We start from the raw sequence: 21,874 nt of genomic DNA, 5'->3' as shown, positions 1-21,874 counted from the left end.
CTGTGACAGTAATTGCTGAGTGATCTCCCTGTCCTTATCTCAATCCACAAGCCTTTCATTGTATTTTTTCTCCCCTGTCCAGCTGAGGAGGGGAGTGACAAAGGGGCTTTGGTGGGCACCTGGCATCCAGCCAGGGTCAACCCACCACAGTCACCCATCATATTGATCAGAAGCGAGCACTCGCTTTCAAAGAAAGAATCTACGAATTCCTCAGCATGCCAGCACTGTATCTCAGCCATGCAGCTTGAGCCCTTCAGCACTACAAACAGATTACGAGGGCAGTGTACCACTTCCTACATGCGGATTTCTCTCCAATAACATAAAAACAAGGCTCAGCCTATGATGTACATGTTAGAGAGATCCTAAGACATTCTTAAGAGGAAGAGTCTTCCAGCTTCTCTCCCCTCTCCTTCCCCTTCTGGCTTACTTTCTCTCCCTGTTCTGACAAATGGCTTGGTGTTCTCCTAACTCTGCTGCATCTGAATGCCTGTAGCACAACAATACAAGTCTGAAATGCCATTTTGGCATGCAAAGATGTAACCATTTGTTAGTTCGAAAAGCTGCACTGGTCAGATGGAAGGACATATTAAGAGTAATTATAAATACAGATGCACAGAGTGAGACACCACAGACAACACGAATTACTCTATACTCTCTGTATTGACTCACACTTAATTCATTGCTTTTCCTTCCTTGGCACTATGTAATAAAGGAACAATCTGTTTCAAATGCACACGCTGATTGAACAGGCATAATTCTACAGAGTTAAGAAGTGTTGACCTCAGCCTTACAGGTGACAGGTCCTTTCCTACTGATGGGATTTCTGGCTCATTATCATAGCGCTAATTTACATAGCTTTCATCATATCACTCCTGATGCCTTGTCAATTACTGAATGTAGAGGCAGGCTGGTACCTCATCTTTATCTTACTCCTTGCCCTGGAGCTGCCAGCAATGCTTCTAATTACAGAAGAACTGTCACAAACCAAATTTTATCTTTAGGGCAGAACTCTTAAAGGAACAAACCATGCATGCAGGGATGCCAGAAATCTTCTGAGGTGTAACCCATGGCCCTGATCCAAGGTCCTCCTGTGCATTATAGTGCTGCTGGCACTTTATAGGGGAGGCAGGAAGCTAATGGCAATGACTGTTCAGAATCTAGACAATTAATTATAGTCCCATACTTACAAAACCTTCCCATTGTCCTAGCATTCCCTTCAAAATCCACTGCTTTTAATTAAATAACATAACTTTACTACTATAACAGATAATATTAAGCCTTTTTCCCCAAAGTAGAGCAGTTTCTAGGACATGCCTTTCTTCCATCATAGAAGATGCTGACGTTTTTTATTTTCTAAGTATTTAATTTAATAATCATTTCCATTTAATTCAAAGAATTAATTTTTGAGATCTGAATGCTGAAGCCACAAAATAACCACAGGGTTATTATAGGAAAATCTGTTTTAAGTGCTTCTCGGTTTTGTCATCTTTCCTACAAAAGCTTAATAAATCACCATTAATTTGCAAGGCAGGGATGGTGTGGTTCAAGCAAACTCTATGCAAAATATAAGAAAATTTCAAACCCCCTCTGTAAAACAGATAGAACATCGATCATATTAAAATAGGTAGAAACTAAGTCTTTTCAGGTAATTATGAGAGGAACTTTGATCAGAAACTGAATAACAAAGTAAAAAAAAAAGTCATAGTACAGCTAGGCATCAGCAAAGACATGTTACAGATAGTGAAGCCCACTGTTCTCATCAAAATAGCTTCATGATACCTATATATGTGTTTCACATTGAAATCGTGATTACCCAAAAGGGCTTGTTAAAAGGAGGTACAGCACAAGTGACAAGTTCCTTCCCAGAATTCAAACTTCTTTCCTTCAGCCTTTTCCAGAAACAGCAGAAGGAACAATAGAGAATATGGGTGAAGGAGAAAGGCAGACCTGTAAAGAAGTGAGGGAGGTGAACAGAAGGCCAACTTTTCCTTACAAAGTTTCATATACTGCCCTGGCGTAAGACAGCACTGGAGTGCAAACTAGTCTATGTCTCAGTGGAGTGACTTCAGAGAACCCCTGCTTAAAATTTAGAATGTGCCTAAATGTTGTCCCAGAAATTATTAATTAATTTTGACCTAAGCCAGAATTAAATGCTGTCTTTGACATGATAAAAAAAAGTTATGGTGGCAATATGAGCACTGCCCAGGAACATACTCACATATCTTGCCAAGATTTCTTTACTCCATTGTTTCTTATCTCGCTCTTTGATAATCCAGTTATAACATGCTTGCTTTTGGGTTTACAATATGCGATAGCACGTTTTGTTCTAGTTTAGTGGCAAGAGGAAAGCAAAAGCATCCCCTCTGTATCAGAAGATAGTTGGTCTCCAGATGGGACGGTCTCTTCCCAGGCCTCATGAGGACAGGGAACACAACCTATGCTGGCTCCATGTGGTCAGTTCATGGAGGTCTCTTTAAAGACAGCAGACACACTTGACTGCTCTATGTCTTTTGGTCCACATTACTCCAAGATATGCTCTTGGGTTTAAGATCTGGCAGGATCTGTTCCCTTGGTCTGGGTGCCTCTGCGTTCTCTGCATTTGGATCTCCAAATTTCATGCTAAGCACTCACCACCTACCTCTTTCTCAGAAAGACATTTAACATGGGAACTCCCTGTTGGTAAAACACCATGGGACATGGCTTGCTTGTCAGGCCACCAACGCAACTTACAACTGGTCAAAAAGGATTTTGATTTTATAAAACCAAAATACCTATGGCTAATACCAAGCCTTATGTTTTTTTGTATTAACAAGTACACACACACATATACATCTTCAGTTCCTCTAACCCTCTCAACACTTTCCCTGTCCTCAGTTGTCCAAGACTTGTTTGGGTAAAGAATTTCAGAGGAAGTATCAATAGAGTTTTTTCTCATTTGCTTCTCTCTTGAGAGTCCAGCTTATTCTTACCCTTTGTCTTTCTTGTGTATTGTTTCTAGAGACTTCAGCTTCTTAAATCAACATGACTAGCCCAACAGAAGAGAATTGCTTCATCCCCTGCCAGAATACACAGGATTGTTTAGAGAAAAATATGTTTGCATTGATGAAAAAGTCATTGTCTTTCAGTGTCAAGGGTTAATTTTTATTGTTCTCTAGTCACAATCTATTCAGTGTTGTTAAATCTAAACACAGAACAACAAACCAGCAATGACTGAATTTAAATCCCACCAATAAAACGTTGCCACTTATAACCTGGAATAAGCCACCTACAACCTGCAGTAAATCACTTCAACTTCTTCACTTGTATTTCCTCATTCGTAAAATGGAAACAGCATAATTTGTCTGCAACCTCACTGTGACAACATAAATATTATATAGATTGAGACAAAGCCTATCCATCCTCTCTCTTACAGTGGCAAGGAGCAGTTGCTTAACGAAGTAGTATAAGAGAGCAAGTACAAACTGCTCATTCCACCAGCATTAGTTTCTAATAGTTTCCAGAGATTACAATCACATCATAATCTTTAGTACTCACCAGGGCACCTCTTCTCCATGTACTTGACATCCAATTTTGGGGGAGTAGATCTTTCATGTGTGAAATATAGGTGAAATCCTATCAAGACCATGGGGCACTAGGTATGTCACTGAGATGAAAAGTTCACCCCTAAGAGAGCCTAAACTCTGACTAAGTCTCTGTTATTCTGTTTCCTTTACCCATGGCATCTATGACATGGTCCCCATTGGGGTTTTTACATGTTTTCTTTTCTAAAGAGTAATAGATTTCCATGAACTGGTTTCCATTTAGTGCACTACCATCTTGGTTTTCCACATTTGACCCATTTTGTATATATAAATATTAAAAGAACATATACTCGGATATATGCTTTTAAACTACGTCAAAGCTCTAGGAACTACACTAGACGGTAAGCTGAGAGTCATTAGAGAAACACAATATGAATAAGCTAAACCCTTCAGTGAAACCATTGTGACGAGAAACATCCTTGTGCAGAGCTGCCCTTAAATTATGATCAACAGAGAAACACAAACAGAGCAGAAGAGACACCAGACTTACGGCAAAATTTATACTGACTTGAACACAAGCCATGGCAGTGAACACCTGTGAAAACTGTGCACTAGCTATATAGGCTAGACAATTAAAAATGGAAGCAAGCTTGTCATGAAATGTAGGCCTCTGAGAGGATTACAAAGTCAAGCAAAAAACAAGCAGCAGGACTAGAATTAGGGTCCAGCCATTCTCATGACAGAGCCATTCCAGTCTCCAGTTAGTAGTTTTTGTTTTCAGTTACTTCTGTTCTTAAGGGACTGGTTTAAGATACAGATTTTGGAGTAGGTATAAATAGAAGTCCCTCTAGTTTTCATTTCTTCTGGCACCCTGGCATAAAAGAAACCCAGTAAGGGAACATGAAAAAATGATCCAAGAAGGAAGAATAAAAAACTCACACCCTAGCAATGGATAAAGCATCAGATTTTAGTTGGGGGTGGGGGTGGATCAAAAAAATGGGTTTCCAGGATAACATAAGGGAACCAAATCAAGGACAACACAGAGCTACTCTCAACTTCATGAATGGACACAAAAATATACATCTCCTATTAATGGAGCTGTCTTGCACATGAAATACCTTCTATTCATGACAGCTGCCATCAATTTTTCATGGAGTAGCTTAAGTACTCCTTATGAAAGCAGGTACCAGAAAGCTGCCTACTCACAATGTGGAAGTTGAGCTCTTCAATCAGCAAAAGATTAAAGTAATCAGCATACACCTTATGATATACCACTGAGGTATACCACAGAAACATCTAAAGACACTGACAAATATACTTAAATCCTTTCTCCTTACCATTCCACTCACCAAGAACAATTAAGTCTAACTTGCATTATTATTTTTCCATTGTAGTATCCTCAGGCTGGAAAGCAAAGCTCATGGAGATAAAAATGATATGACTGAACTACATAGCAATAGAAGCCAATATGGCTGAATTGCAAGGCAATAGAAGCTATCTGCCTAAAATGTGCAAGGCAATACTGCTTCCCTTAAGGGGAACCTTCTTTGCTGACTCTCACCTGGCATTCAAGAACTAAGAGCACAATCTATAAAAAAAAGCCTCTCCTGTGTGCCACTTCCTTTTGAGTCATCACACCAGTCACTGACACCCTTCAAATTCAGCAAAAAAGTAGTAATGGGGGAACAAGATTTTCCAACTGTTTTCCTTCAAAAATACTTCAAGTTAACAGATTTTAAAAGATTCATTCACATGTGCTAGTGTAGGCTAGCCTCTATCACATAAGCCATAGAATAAATGGTTAAAAGACATACTCTGCTGTCCAAAGGCTCATTATGGTGACCATTAACCATGGGAAGGTTTGTGCCAGGTAATACCAGCGAGTCATGCAAGGATGTTTTAAATGCTCAGACTCACCAGACAATTTTATCGTAGAACCTCTTGTCCCATCTAAGCGTGTTCAGAGACAGTTCTGTGACTAGCTGAATATCTCACAAGTTATTCTTTCCACATGCTGTATTCTATCATGTCATGGTTTTGATAGTTTTTGTAGGACATGCACTTACAGTTGGCTCTTGTAAACCATCTTTCAGGATTGACAGATTGGTTCTGAACTGGCTGCATGGACAGGGAAGTGGCTTTTTTTTTTGCAAAACACCCAAACCCTCTACACAATGTACACCAGAAATTATAAGCCTCTCAGAGAGATTTACAGCTTATTTGTATAAAGCAGGTGCTCTTAAAATCACTGGTTCTACAATATCCCTGGGTTCTTATTGATACCATCAACATGCTGGCTGCTAAAACTGCGAGCCAACTATATTGCTTTCTCCATGAAGCGTACCAGTGGTAGGATAATGTAGTATCAAACTCCATTCACATCTTGTTCTACTGTAATGAAGATGGAAATATCTTATCTATGATTTAGGTGGAGTACAGAAGAGATAAAAGCAGGTTATTACTCAGAGGTAATACCAGCTGCTGGAATGACTCTGTGCTTTGTATTGACACTTGGAGTACTTAAATTCCATGACAATGCAATAAAAAAAAAAAAAAGTTCCATTTCTTTTGACTCTGTCATCATAGGTACTCAAGGCATTTTATAAAAGCAGTGATCATGTTCTTACAGGCCCCAGCCCTCTGCGAAGGGATTTCAAAGCACAAACACAATAATAAAACCAAAATAATAACAATGGGTACATGTTGCTCTTCCAATAAGGTACAGAAAACTAAAATAGTTTGCCAAAATGAACCCAGTTAAGTCAATCACAGAGATCAGCTTGGACCCTATAAACCTGACAATTATAAAATGTGTAAGAGGAATAAAAGTGATATTCTTTCCCTATTTGGCCCTGTGTAGAAAACCAGTGAAACTGTTTTCTTTGTTAAGAACTCAGACCCTCTAGTCTGAATAGTTCCAAGACATTTTATTCACTGGCATATCACTGAGTTACCAGCTCTTCTGGGCTGCTACTTCTGTTATTCCACGTTCATGACTGTACTACAGGAGTTGGGGTTTTTGCTGCAAGTGGTTCCACACTTAACTTTGTAATGGGAAAACATAGGGCCTGCTCTCCAATGGTGAAATCTATCCTTGGTACAACATTCTGCAACACAATACTCTGGTATACCTGGGATTGCATGTTCATGTTAGGGGGAAGTGATTCTTCTAAAAGAGAGAGGTCTTTTGCTCCTCAATAAATTGGCAGAATCCTGATTTAGCATTTATTATAATTATTTACTATGCTAATAAATTTAGCATTTGTTATGAAGATTATGTAGATATCTGTATGAATTCTAGTCATCACCATCAGCCTCACAACTTACTAACATTTCCCTTTAAACCAACTATAGCAAAATGCTTAGTTATTTGACAAAACCAGAAAACCTCAAGGAGAGTATCAAACATCAGAGCCATTTCCCTTCCAACAGAAAGGGAGAGAAGGGAGTGAACATGAACTTCAGCATTTCCAGAATGAAGCAGAAGTAGCTGAAATCATTTGGTGAAAATTCTGCTCAGAGGAACGCATCTCTGGCAGGAAGATCTGACGGGAAGATAAAATTTCCAATAAATCTTCTGAATAGATGTTACTTTTTGAAAAGAAAGAAGAATCAAAGATAAAACGCAATTTTGCAACTTATACAATGTATTTTCCTCCAGCAGTGAATTTTCGTAACATCTTTGTGAATAAGATTTTAAAATAATAAAATTCCAGAAAAAATTACACTAATGACGCCAAAGAGGGACCAGCATAACAGTGAAGCCAGTTTTGTGAACAGCTGCACCTTCAACAAGCAGGTACAGGACAGCTTTCTCAGAAACCAAAAGTAGTGAAAGAATGACATTAAGGCCTGATGACCAAAAAAGTCACCAGACCTAATCTGGCAGATAGAGCCTGATAGATAGAGATCAACATTATTTTTTATTGCATGATGTTATTTTTTTCCCCTCTTTACTCCTTTAGTTCATCTATCTCTGAGCTCCAGTGCTGAAAATGTAAGTACAGAAAGATGGCAACATCACAAAAACCCAAATAATAATTCATGCCATTTCTAGTCAAATTTTGCAACTGAGAAAAGTGCAAAAAGGCTTTTAGATAGAAGCTACTGAACTCTTGAGTGCTTATTAAAATCCTAAACCTCCTTAGCTCATCCAGTGAATGTAAGGAATTATTTGTATGCAAGTCTGCACTGGTTTAATTAAATTAGTAAAAATCCTTCACCAAGCCAAAACTAGTGTTTCGCTGCTTGGGTTGCTGAGGAAGCTAAGGCTAATGCTTTGCAAAGGTTTAGATGTACAGATGCACTGGTCTGACTTTGACAAATACTGGACAATTGGCAGGAAAGAACATAGTTATCACTGAGGCCAGAAATGAGGCAGTTACAATAAGAAGAAGAAACCACTCAAATCTAGACTTTAAGTGACAACGAAGAAGTATCAGATTTTTCAAATGTGGAGAAATGACGGTATTTTGACCTTGTTGATCTAAAGGGATTTAATTAAGCAGGTGCAAACCTCTATGTAGACACTTTGATTGCTATTGAAGTATTTTACATCAGGTTAGTTTTAAACTGTTCCCAGTTGATCTAAGCTAAACTGCAAACAACCACTGCTAAAAGAGATTTGCACAAGAGTAGTGATTTGGTTTGAAATCACTTCTCGGGTTACATGAGCTCATCTGTTTGTGTAAACAAGGACCAAAGTGATAGTCTGCATGTAATGAGAAAGAGTGGCAGTGGAGTTGGGAGGAAACAATTCAAGGAAGAAATGAATACTTTTTCATGAAATAAAGTGAAAATAAAAATTAAGTCACAGTCCAGCTCTATCCATCCTTTCAATGTCTGCTTCAAGTCACAATGAAAGCACCAAAAAGTATGAGCCTTTGTCAGGCTGACATTTGCATAACATTGCCAACAGTTCCTTTGATTCAAGATTCAAGGCCCAGTTCCATAGCTTGAGGTAACCTATTTGTGTGTGCTGATTGCAATGATGCTGGCTCCTGAGGAGCTCCAATTCTAAAACGCCCCATAAACGTTCTATTTATGGGGTGAAATCTGGAAAGGCATTTTAAATAGGATATGTGATTTTACTGCTCAGGTATCAAGTGTGACGCTGATGTCACATAGCAACACAGGGATGGATCCAGCCCTCACTCTCACATAGCAACCATTATAATTGACACTAACTACAAACCCTCTCATAAAAAATACGGCTGTTTCCTCTTTATTCCAAAGCTCTTTTGTTATTCATTAAGGACTACATATTCAGATGGTGAAAAAGGATGTTGTTCTATTTCTAAAATGTGAAGATTCATGAAGTTCATGAAGCTCTCACTCCTGAATCTCCAGCATTCCCAGGATTTGGGACATTTAACTAAGAAAATGAAAGCATCAGACACGCCTGATTAGCTTTGGACATTTATCTGGAAGCAGAATGTACCAAAGTTAAGGTCTCATCAGTGTGCCTGGTAGTTCAGCCACTCTCCCTCCTGAGAGCTAGAGGAACAATGACACGATCAGACTGTAACTCCAGGATTCCCGAGAGCCTCCAAAGTTGTTGCCACATTAAACAGTGCTCTCTTCAGTATTCACCCACTAAGAGGAAATATGAGGAGCTGAAAGCCTCCCTCACAAGGAAAGATAGGCTCAGTTACCAAAGTGTCACATGGCAACATAAGCTGTCGCTGACCCAGAAGCATCAATTTTACATTGCAGTAACTACAATGAGGTAGTTACTGAGACTGAAGTAAGTCTCCCATTGCAAGTGATATTCCTAGTAGTATTTCTGCACACAGCAGACTTTTTCACTGATGGCTTACACTTCTCTATATTTCTGGTCTTATCAACAAAAATGCATTTTTAACTTCAGTACCCACAAAAGAAGCCACAGGAAATCTGACTATTAAATGCAAGCAAAATTACCAGTGCTTGGAGTACTTAAAAAGGAGAAGTGTACATGCTATTTAAATTTTGTTATAAATAAGACAAGCAACTGATCAGCACAGATGTCCCTAGAAAAATCAATTCTACTTTCAAGAAGCAGTGTTGTAGACTGTTCTGATAATCAAACTGAGACATGCAAAACAACCCAGGGATTTTTAATCATAATGTACATCAGATGACAGAACGTTAGTCAAATGCTCACAAATCCCTTAATTATTGCAGTACAGTGAATGTAAAAGAATCCTGAAATCAATATAAAATGTTACAGGCAACCAATACAAGAATGCAGAACTAGAATGATTAAGGTCTTTGTGTTCCTAAGGAAACGAGCCGCCTCTCACCCCCTTCCTTTCATTAACATCTCCCAGAGAAATGTCAGCTCCAAGTTCTTCCCAAAGCATTCAGTAACACTTGAATCTTGGAAACATGCCTAGAAAGTTGAATCCAGTTCTGATGTGAGGGGTCTCCTTCCCCAGAGATTTTAGATTTGCTCGTACTAAGGAATTCCAGTGCACTGTTAGTATATGGTACCAGAAGGAGAAGATTGGTGAAATTATAACACCCCTTTCCACAGTGGGCAAGAAGCAAAGTTCCTTTGACCCAGAGGGATGGTGTAATAACGAGACACTTTAGGCTTTCCCCTTAACACAACAATTCATTGTCCTGGACTGAGACCAGGCTTACATCGCATTGCTTGCTTCTCACATTCTGTTGTCCTAGTTACTACTACATAAGCTTTACAATGTACTAGCTCTGTGCATCAATTATCTGTAGCAATAACTCTGATTTTGCAAAACATAAATACTATGATTAAAAAAGAAACTATAGCCTAAACAGATATGGAATCATGTTGCAAAGCCTTAAGAGCTGTAGCTCCTGGACAGCCCCGACTCGTAAGCCTTCTCCACAATAAGCAACAGAAATGTTGATTCATCCTTCATGTTAGAACCCACTCTTCTCATAATTAGAGCTAGCCAACTAGTCCCGATTTGAGATGAGAGGACTTTCTGAAATATTAGAACGTATAAGAGGATCTATCTGAATTGCAGGATCTGAATTTCAACCAGGTCTGCATGTAGGATACTCAGTCTGCTTCATAGTAACACACTAGAATACATCTGAGAACTGTTGAGACACACACAAATTTCCACAGATGTAGGATTCTCAGTTGTATCCATTCATCTTGAAAATAAGATCTGACTTGTCAAGGCACAAAAATCTACTTATTCTTCCACCTAGTAGAAAAGACAAATTCTGGGGAAAAACAATTAAAAATATACGTAAGTAGCAGCCCTTAGGGTGAATGCATCCAAAGCTATATATTGCTACTGCACTTAAAAAGAAATTTGGATTAATTTATAATTGTGATCTGTGGTTCTATGAAGAGCTTTGCTTTGTATTGATGCTACTAATGACTGAGGTTCTTGTAATAAGCAAATGCAGCTGCCCTTGACAATGGACAAGTCTCTGGGGAAGAGATGAGGATTGCATAATGAAGTTAATGAGGTTAGCATAGAACAAAACTTGAATTCTGTAAAACAAGCAGTGGAGGACACAATGTTTTGTAGAGGATCTGCATGAAAGCACATACAGTCTCCCATCTCTCAGTAAATGCTATAGAATGCTTTCATAATTAAAAACATTGTCAGGCCCTAAAGTATATACATTACACAAGATAAATGTTTTTTAATAAATATGAAACTAGTACAGACTTTTCCATTATGTTTTTTTTTTTACTCTAAAAGGGTCTCCACTGGACAACAATAAGACTTCATTCTTCAATATATATATGTATTCACTATGCACTTGAGAAGTGAAAACTATTTTCAAGATGCAAACCTTGTTTTCATAATACCAAAAATATTGAATCAGTTTTAATGATGACCTGCAAATTTTATTCTTTAATACTCAAAGTTGTACTAATAGAGAAACAAATAATAACATAGAACCAAGGGTTTAGGCCAGCAGTTTCCAAAACAGAAAACTAACTTTCACTTGTTCCAATCAACTTCAGAAATCTATCGAATTTTCCAACATCCTGAGTATGCACTTGCTCAGTGACACCAGTGATACCTGCTGGACACCAAACTGCTGTGAAACTCAGGTAGCTACTTGAATAGATCTTGGATGTTTTTCCTTTCTAATATGGAACACCTTGTATGACGCTGCTTTCACTGAGCTGGGTTAATAATGGCTGTCCCCATTATCTACTGTGTCCTGAACAGCTGTGCTAGGGAGACTTTTGCTGGGACATGAGAAAACCAGTGCAAGACAATCAGCTGCCTTCACCTTCTACTGCCTTGGAAGCGAAAGCGTGTTTCTGTGAAAGGGCTATGTTGGAATACACCATCCAAATAACTGGACCACATTGTGTTTAGAAATAAGTGGTGGGATCTCCACATGTGATCTACTCATGGTACCAAGGAGATGCTGCTCACAGTAAACTCTGCAGGTAAGTCCTTCCCTTCTTTCACACCTCAGGAAAAGCGTTTACACAGTTGCCATTATCAACAGTGTGCTCACATTTACGGCAGCACTTAGATGTGTGACATAGTCCACATCCCCAGATCTACTCTTTCAGGCTCTCTGCAGACTCAGAAGTATGTCTACACTGCATTTAGCCACACCTATGCAAACTGAACTAACTAGTGCAATCAACAGCAGTCTAGTCACAACAGCTTATAGACTATTTTTTCTGCTATTCAATGAAGTTGATCATACCGTAGGCATACAGTACAGACATCTCTGAACCAGGTACTGTGATGTTCTTTTTCTTTTTAGTCATACAGAAGACAAGTTGTGGCTTATTTTTATACAGAATGGAAGCAGATGCTGTCTAGGACAGGACAGAATGGTGAGGACCGTGGTGAGATCCAGGCTCGCACAGCCAGTGCAGATTCATATGGCTCCATCCAATGCTACGTTAGTTCTCAAAAGGGCCCTGGGGTCTGACTGAGTAAAACTTCTTTCTTACTTTGCTTGACCTTTCTGTTCAGATGGCTCCGCTGGCTTAGAAGTCAAGGATCCATGCATTTCTCTTGATCTACTTCAGGTTCCTTAATTCACTGATTTAAACATACATATATTGAACATCTTTTTATATTTCTGTCATTTGTAGCTGTTAATTAAATTTTGTTTTATAGAAGTGGCTTTTGAATAACAGACCCATTGTTTCTAGCAAAGAATTGACCTCAGAATCTGTTCGTAAATATGACACCAAATCACCCTTTGAGGAAGACGGACATGCTTATGTCAATTTATCATTTTGCTTTGTTCACATTGTGCCTGTACAAAAGTTCCCATTCAAGTGGCCCCCTGCTGTGAGCATTCTCTCTGCTTTACTAAAATCCATCTTAGCTCATGGGAAATGACGTCCAGAGGAAATCGAAGAGGCCCAAAGATCCATAAAATGGATTCATCCTCATCTTACTATGTGCCTAATCACACATTTGCAAGGGCTGCACATACAGAACTGCTCAACCCGACTTCATACTCCTAAGTACATGAGACTTCTGTTCTCTTTAGTGGGGAGAAAAAACAAACAAACAAAAAAAATCCAGGTTATAAGGAAAAGGTAGGATGATGCCATGAGTTGCCTCAGTGAGGATTAGAATTCCACTAACACCATGGTCAAAATAATTTCAAGATTTTCCCATAAAACTGATGGCCTTGATACCTGAAAAGTGACATCTTTTCTCAATGCCTCTGCCGTGTTCTGGTAGCCGAGACAAGCAGCTTTGTACCAGAACAATCAGCTGATCACCTTGGCATTATCCAAGTACAGCAAACCTTCCATGATATTTTGTAGCATGATTTGTCCACCATTTTACTTTGATCTCCCTACTCCTTTTGGAATAGGGACTCTTCTGTAATTTGGTTATTTACCATCTCAGCAGCAAGGCAGTTGTAATTCTCACCTGGGGCAAGACACATGTGAATAGAATACACAAGCTGATACATCCTGTTACTGTATAGCTGTTAAACCAATTACAATACAGGGAAGAGAAGACTGGGTCTTCAGGGGTTTGGAGCTGGTAAAGAATATTTAAAATACATTCATCTAAATATTTTTATATGATTATATAAAAATTTGGTCAAGTTGAATTTAGCTCACTCTAGTCACGCCCTAATATTTTTCTCATTTGGCAACTGTGTGAAAAAAGTTCTGTGGGTCACAAATTAGTTATTCCAAAACCACCACTGCTGTAGGCACTCATCTGCAATCTTATTGGTGGTATAAATAGAAATTTAACTTGCCTTTCAAACACAGACTAGGTGTACTGCACTGAAGGCTAAAGTGTGCTGCTACCACCTGTGTTTGCCCTGCTGCAACAGAAGGCCTCAGTCTCAAAAAGTGTCAAGCCCATCAGCCTTACCAAACTGCATGGAAGTGAAAGAAGTAAGATACAATGTCTGATTGGGGATATATTTTTCAGACACATCTAAAACATTACTATGGAAAGAAGTGAGGGAGAGTTACTATCTACCTGACTTATTAAGTCCTGTACAATTCCTAATGGCATCACAATTAATGTTGTGTTTGCTTTCCAGCCTTATGCAAGCAGCCATGTGAAGCTCAAGCTTCATGATGCTGTAGAGGTTAACTTCTTGGCTAGAATTACAGTATTTTGTGGAATTTAACACTTCAGGAGAAGATGACTCTAGTGATGCCTGTAAAAACCAAGCCAGATGTTCAGCCTGTAATGCATCACAGCCCTAAATGCATTAGCAGGGAACAGTGAGTCTAAAGGCCTGCCAAAATGAGTAACATCCATGCGCTCACTGCAACACACCTCAACTTTCTTCACTGCAGCCACAATCATTCCTCTGAACCAAGACAGACAGGGAGTATTTCAGTTTTCACATAATATTCAGAAAATCACTAGGCCTGATTCTTCTTTATGTCACTCCATTCTGCCCATGGGGTCTTCAAGGATCCCAGAGGAGTTACACAGGAAAAAAGCATGGTCTATCCTGCCCGCCGCCTGTGTATCTGCTAGCACAGACACAAACAAGTGGCAGCCATGTCAGCTTCTCTTTTGCCCAAGTACAGAACAGAATAATAACCTGGATTTGCCCCAACAGAGAAAAGATCAAATCTCTCCGAGCAAAACATTCTGAGCTAACTTCTGCTCTTGACTTCCCTGAGGATTTCTACCCAGTCAGTATAACTACTCTGCATTCTTCCGTAACACACTAGAAGAATTGATCTGGGTTCTTTAAAGTTTAGCTTCTTTTGCAAAAGGATACAGCATTGCTTGAGTCTGACTCCTTTCAAAGATGCCTGAGCTGTGCAGTCAGTTGTATGTCCCAGAAGTTAGCACTGTACTGTTCCTTTCATTCTCATAAAAGGAGATAATAGATACCTGTGATCTATAGCCCACTGATCAATGTCATCGAAATATTCCTCTTTTCCTCCTCCCTCAAACTGCTAAGTTACTTTGCACTTCATTTTCTCCAGTGTAACACATTAACCAGTACTGTTGGGGTTAAACAGGAAAGTACACATTATGAAATCTCTCCTTTCCCTATTCTTTCCACCCCTGGGAACAGCTTCAGAACCACACCTCTAGGGTTAGCTTCTCAGGATACTCCAGCATCACAACTCTTCTATTTATACCACAGTCTATGATGTGGCATTAAATATATGCATGTAGGTCTAAAGTGCTAGCTCTCTGAGGCCAGTTCCACCCAGTCAGCTGCTTCAGCAATCAGGCACTGTGATCTCTCTCCTACAGGATAACAGAAGGAAAAGGAGGCAAAGGTACCCAGCTGTCTGATGGGCAGTCCTTGTGCGCTCCCCCCAAATACCCTGACCTACCCCACCCACTGCTGAAGTGATGTAGAAGCCTCAATAGCAAATCTGCAATGCCAATGAAGTTATGAGTATCTACAAGGTCATTTGGATCTATCAGCAGAGGTGACACAGAGAGCTAGACTGCTAGACACTGCCTAGACACCATTTCAGAGATAGCATTGCTCCCTGTATGTAGAGACTGGCCAAGCTGTTAATAATTTCAAACAGAGCTCTGTGGGAGAGATTGTAGCACTTACCTGGTAGGTGTGGGGCCCCGGATTTCAGGCCTGTTTTCATTTTAAATGAGTTACTAGTTGCAAGAAATCACAAAGACAGACACCCCCAAGCACAGATGCAACACAAAGCAGTTAGTGAGAAATAATTTTTAACCCTTCAGGGTGAGAGGACTAGATTTACCACAGTAATTAGTCACACAAAACAGGAGGGAAGGGTGCAGGAAACCAATTCCAAAACTGTTGTGGCAACAGAAAACCTCCAGCTGACCAGTAGCTGGGGCAGCAGTTCCTGAGGGGATTGCCTGGAAAAGCCTTGCACTGTTTGATGCTGTAAGCCAGAAGTATTCAACCAGATGGACAGGTAGGCTGTCTATCTTCTTTCTGTGTTTGGAAGCATAGGATTTCCTTTTCAAAGCCAAACTGGAGTAGCATGCAAGAACCCATCACTTCCTGGAAAATACTGGCTATGCTGCATGTGTATGGAAAACCTGATGCTTCTAGGTAGCCACATTTCTTGGCTTGCATGTTAAGAAAGGGTAGTTCAGGAGAAAAGGCAAAAATAAGTAGGCCATGAGCAAAAGCCATGGCTGTGTGTATATGTATTCCCTTCAGCTCCATTTCTTTTCTGTCACTTCCACTATTCCTAATGGCGTGTATGAAAAAAAGAGAGTGTTCCCGGGCCATTTCCCACTTGTTCACCTTCTCTATTGCTTCATTCTTGACTTGCTTCTTCCTCCTAATGCCTCAGTGTAATTTCACCACCTATTCCAGCCCTTTGCAAGCATGCATCTGCGTTGCAGAGGAGAATATTGAGAGTCAGTCAGTACTACAAAGCAGGCCATTTGGTTACTCATGATGTGCTGAATTTTGCCTCAAGACTGCCACATGAAGCTCCTTCTAAAGGAATTATTTGCAGTATTCCTGGGAACTCCATCTGATCCAATGAAAGGAATACAGAAAAATGGGAAAAAATAAGCTTTTATCCAGAAATTATGAAACCCCAAGAGGTGCAAAATAATCTTTTCTGCACAGAAAAGTGATTCAAACTACAGCATCTCTTCAGATGCTCTTGCTGAACTACAGAGCACATGAAGTCCAGTTTCTTCTTTTGTTGTAGTAACTACAAGATCACATCCCCTTTCCACTAATAGCTCTCTGCTAAAGATCACAGATGAGAAGGGCCTATCTTTGTCCTTCTCCCTCTCTCCTGGCTACTAGGCTGCAAAGAACACATCTTACTCATCTCTAGCAGCAACGTACAGCAGTCAAAGCAAGTGCTGAACATCAACACACATGAAATCAAAGCTCTCCACAAAAACAGCCTGCAGGCCACAATATGATTTAGAATTCAAAACACCTTTTTTAATTCTGCCCCTGGAAACACATGGTTGATCCAGAAATTATTCTAGTAAGATACCTGAATGCAAGAAAAATGGATAAGGGAAGACTGAAGAAGGCTCCAAAATTTCTGTGGGCAGCATCCTATTTGTTTGATTTCATTTGACCCAGTGAAATGATGTTCACTGGAATTAATTCAATTGCAAGCAATAAAAATGTAGGATATAGGGGTTATATAATAAAGTGGCAATGATACAGGTTAGCTCTGTTTGCATATGTCAATGTTATCATTACAGTAAATATTTAGCACGTACACTGTCTTGGATGCAGAACAAGGGTGCAGATGTGAAACCATCCTCAAGCCCAAGTGACTACAAGAGAAAGTGGTACACCTGGGAATGTCAGTTAAAGGTGAGAGCCAGTCTGTTATTATACAAAATATCCCCCTCAGTATTAATAGCTGTTAGATGACATCTTTAGGTCACTGACTGGACTCATATGCAATATTCCTTTCATAGAAAGGGCCAATTATGAAATTACATTTAATTCAATAGTTGACAAAGCTTCTTCAGAAAGACTACTAAGCCAAAATGATCTTTTTTTTTTTTTTCCCACCAAAATAGCTGCTGGCAAGATTGTGGTACCTCATCAAAAAAACATACATATTAGCAAAGACAATACATAAGAAAATACTGAAACAACACATAGACACACATCCCACCTGTGATGTTTTTAGACCAGGATGTAACGTACATATCACCTTCAGACTTCCTATAGCTTTCCTTACAATCAGTGCCAAAACTTCCCGCTGATCTCACGCAGCAATGATGGTTAACTCTTTAGTTTTACCTTTCTTCTCTAGACTTAGATACTTCTTTAGACTTTAGATAGATAAATCCTGTGCACAGCCATGATTCAGTTCCAAACTCTGGGGTCTTGCTAAGTATTTTTTATTGTTTATCATTATCTTTGCAGACACAGCTTTAAACCTTGTAAATGCCGCATTAAACAACTACAAAAGGTCTTTAAGATGCAAGGAATATATCAGGATTTAAAAACTCCTCTGCATTATTCCTGAGCTCACTTTGATTTGGTGTCTGTAACAAGTAACTTAGGAGAAGGAAATGCAATCATTTTGAGCAGCTCCTCTGTGCAGTGGTCTCATCTGGGAGAACTTACTATCAGCCAGAACCATCTCCTGGAGATTTGCCCTCATTTTCTTCCTGTGAACTTGTATAAAACTGTCTCCACTCCACTGCCTCTGAATAATGTACAACAACAGATGAGCGACAGTGAGTGCCAAGGGAGCTCCAGCCAACAGCAGCTAAGTGAGCCCATTGCTGTGCTTCAGCTTTCAAAAGCATTATGGGGGCATCAGAACAACACAGATTTAGTTAAGAAAGATTCCGATTGTTAAAAAATACATGTGCTGCAAGAACAAAGAACACCTGATAGTTCACTCAGGACTGAAAATTACCAAATCACATTCTGCTCGCAGTTTTCCCAGCTAAAATCCAGGTGACTCCAGACATTATGAAGTGAAAGATTTGTTTTCTTGACCCGTTATATCCCAACCTACTGCCCTCAGTTACTTCATCCTTCGAGAAAACTGTTTGGCAACAGATTTCATAAGATGTTTTAAAATTTTTTTCTTTTTTTTTTTTTGAGATGATTCAAGTGTTGATAAAAAAGCAGCTGGATTCACACTTCAGAAAATTAAATCCATCAAAAGGGGAACACAAGACTCATTCCACTTATACTTGAGATCTCAAGACTGCCCAGCCAATACACAGCAGCCCTGAATTCTTCAGGCACAGAGAAAGATGGATGTATCTGCTCTCACAATAGCCTCAACTTTTTGTACAAATGCCAAGAGGACTACTAGTCAGGACCATTTTGAGGAATCACTGAAGAGGATCGCCTTTCTAGAAAGAATTGGCTTAAGGTGTTTCAGCTGGAAGATTTTATTCACACATTCCATATTGGTGAGGCTGGTCAGGTCTACATATACAAAAGGATGCAAACTCCCAGGAGAAAACAAGGGTCACAACAGTCATGAAACACAAAGAGTGCAGGAAAGACATAATGCACACCAGGGTGTGATATTACTAAGCTCCACTGAATCTGCACTTGAGCTATACACAAAGGCCATCATGTAACTTATTCCACCTCAGATATGCTGAGTTAGGATCCAGATGTGTCCCTTACTCCATGTGCCATGAACAGACAGCATTTCCTCTTTAACACTGCCCATCCTGGCTACAGGATACTCAGCCACACTAACTTCCAGTGCTGGATCTCTCTCCTTGTATACTATGACTGTGCTTTGGCCTCTGACAGAAATAGTTCCTTCCTGAAAAGCATGGGCCAGAATCATCTGTCTGCACTGAATCCAACAGAGAATTCAGCCAGTTTACAGTAGAGGACAATCTGTCTCCATTATATCACTTCACCCAACCCAACTCTGAGCTTGCCCTAGACTCCACCAAGATGTTGGCTGATACTAATCAGCTTTCCTTACCATCTTTTCTTACTTCCCCATTTAAACATGTACATGTGTATATGTTTTTAAAATGCTGGTGGTGTTACCAGGGGCATTTTGGCTGTTGCACCTGTTTGTATTCTGCACTACATTACGCAGAGTCCTGCTAACATACAATGCAAGTTGTTCCTGCGATACTTCTTTACACTGGGCTCTTACCAGCTTTATGGTCTACAGAGAAAAAGAAACATTACCCAAACCAAGAAAAAAACTCCTGTCTCCTTATTTTGAAATCCCAGTGAAACATGAATAAGAGTGGAAAGGGGCATCTGTTTACACTGGGGCAAAAAGAGTTATGAGAGTTCAATTGAAGGTGGGGACAGCTGGAGTTTGTCTGATGCATAACTCCCTTTACAGTGCTACCATATGGCTGTTGGTGCAGGACTGCAACAAAAGAGATCTTTGACACGTCAATTCAAGCTGCTAATGTGTAATCAATCTTGCTACGAACAAAAACGTTTTATTTCCTTTACCTGCCTTTGATTCCCACCTGAATCTAAAGTTTTGTACTTTTTCCCCATTGTTTGTCCTGTCCTCCCATGAATCCGTTGTCCATTTCCACCAGTCTCTTTCTGCTCAAGCAAAGAATCACAGGTTACATGCTGGCCAACTGGTCACAGTAACAGAACTAGGACTAGCCACTGGAATTGAGTGTTTCAAGAAACAGTCAAATGGCTGCCTGCCACAGGGCAATAATCCTTTCCAGGGATTTGGTTTAGGCAGCAAAGACAACTCATTCAGCAGCCTGAAAGACCTCATGAGATAAAACGTTCATGCCGGCAAAGCACAATGCAGCCCCCGTAGTTTGTGATTAAATCATGGAGATGACAGTGCAGAGTAAATTTATTCAACATTGTTTATTCCACATTTTTTCCATATGCTTGAAAACAGAGAGGAAAGAAATAAAAATTATAAACAGACACTTCTTCCCTTAGACAGGAATCTTTGCACAAAGGCCAAATCACCAAATTAGCCAGGAGTACTGAGAGCTGGAAATGATGGGAGAGATGAACTACTCTGAGTAAAATTCCCAGCAATGCTTTCCCTAACCATAAACAAAAGTTTGGGAGACACAAGCAGTCTAAATTTGGGGAGCTGCTTTATTTCACATTCCATCCAAGTCTGACAGTGATGATTACAAGCAGTAGGCATATATTGATAGCCTGTATTTAAGACACATCCTGTTCTGTGATTACCAACCCAGTTCTTCTGCTGACCTGAAATGTTCCATAGAACTTTTAGGGAGCTCCCCTAATACAAAGAAAATGTCATAACATGCTTAATACTGCATGTCATTCCAAGACTTCCAACCATTTCATGGTTTGTGATCAAAACAGTTGCTTATATTGATACAAGAGGTGAAATTTTCAATAGGTTTTCCCAGTCATGCCTGGGTGCACCTTGTTTGTGTGAGAGAGCATATTACATGGATAGCAAGGTGTGTTGGGCACAGAATCAGAAATTCACGCAAAGCTGGTCCCACCATACGTCTGTAATTACTAGGAATCTATATCTGATAGTGGGTAGTGCAGTTATGTTATCCAGTGCCCGTATACTTGACTGTGAGAAGTTATAAATGCAACAGAGAGTTAGTTAACAACTACATTTGCATTGTAGAGACAATTCGCAGACAGCTGGTATCAGGCAGCCAAATGTCTCCTTTACAACAATGCCTAATCCACACTGTACTGTAGTAACAAAAAGAACTACTAGCTTTGCATCAGCTTTCTGGATCTCTTCCCTGCCAAATGATAACAGGAAAAACTGCTTGTTGTCCCTTCCACAACAGCACCAACACAGGTCAGCCTCTCGAATCCAAACCTGTACATGTGAAAGAAAGAAAATAACCTTCTAAACAATTCCAAACAATAAAACAGACACTATCTTAGGAAGAGAAAAAAAGTTAAAAGGAACTGGCAGAATGTTATGACAGTACCAGTCAGAGAGGCTACCAAAATAACCACCCCATTCAAGGGCTTCCCTCAGCCTCATTTCATATGCTGAGGCAAATTGGTGTTGGAGTTATAATGCTACAGAGGAGTCAGAATGACCTACTTTCACTCTCTACAAGCTGGGACACATCCTAGTCTCTATTAATAATATACACACTTCAGTTTAAATTGTGCTATAATCTGAATATTGCTTTAGTCCTTAGAGTAATAAAAAACCCCAAAAACCTAGTTTACAGAAACATCTTTAATACATGAGCATTTCAGATGCTTGCCACAGATTCATGAGAAGACGTTTGAGAATGCATTCACTTTCTGTTGAGTCCTTATTGAAGTCAAATCTCCTTTACTTCAGTGAGTTTGGCAGATTATGGATTGCGAACCCCCATTCTGCTCTCTCAGGTTATGAATTTTGTAGATCAAATGTTGTTAAATTCAGCAAAGCATCCTTTGTGTTGCACTATGGTCTTCATAAACATTAAGAAAACCTTTTCCCATTCCAATACTCAAAAGGTATATGACAGGGGAATAAATGCGACAGCTTTATC

General features: G+C 39.7%; 1 protein-coding gene across 2 annotated transcripts in view; it reads right to left on the bottom strand.

Annotated features, from left to right (window-relative positions):
• Positions 1–21,874, bottom strand: part of PREX1 (phosphatidylinositol-3,4,5-trisphosphate dependent Rac exchange factor 1) — a 176,320-nt gene that overhangs the window by 125,514 nt on the left and 28,932 nt on the right. The window lies entirely within an intron of this gene.

This window comes from Harpia harpyja, chromosome 1 (genome assembly GCF_026419915.1).
Source record: "Harpia harpyja isolate bHarHar1 chromosome 1, bHarHar1 primary haplotype, whole genome shotgun sequence".
NCBI classification, from domain to species: Eukaryota; Metazoa; Chordata; class Aves; order Accipitriformes; family Accipitridae; genus Harpia; species Harpia harpyja.
The sequence above is the reverse complement of the archived record's forward strand: the minus strand, read 5'-3'. Positions and strand labels throughout refer to the sequence as shown.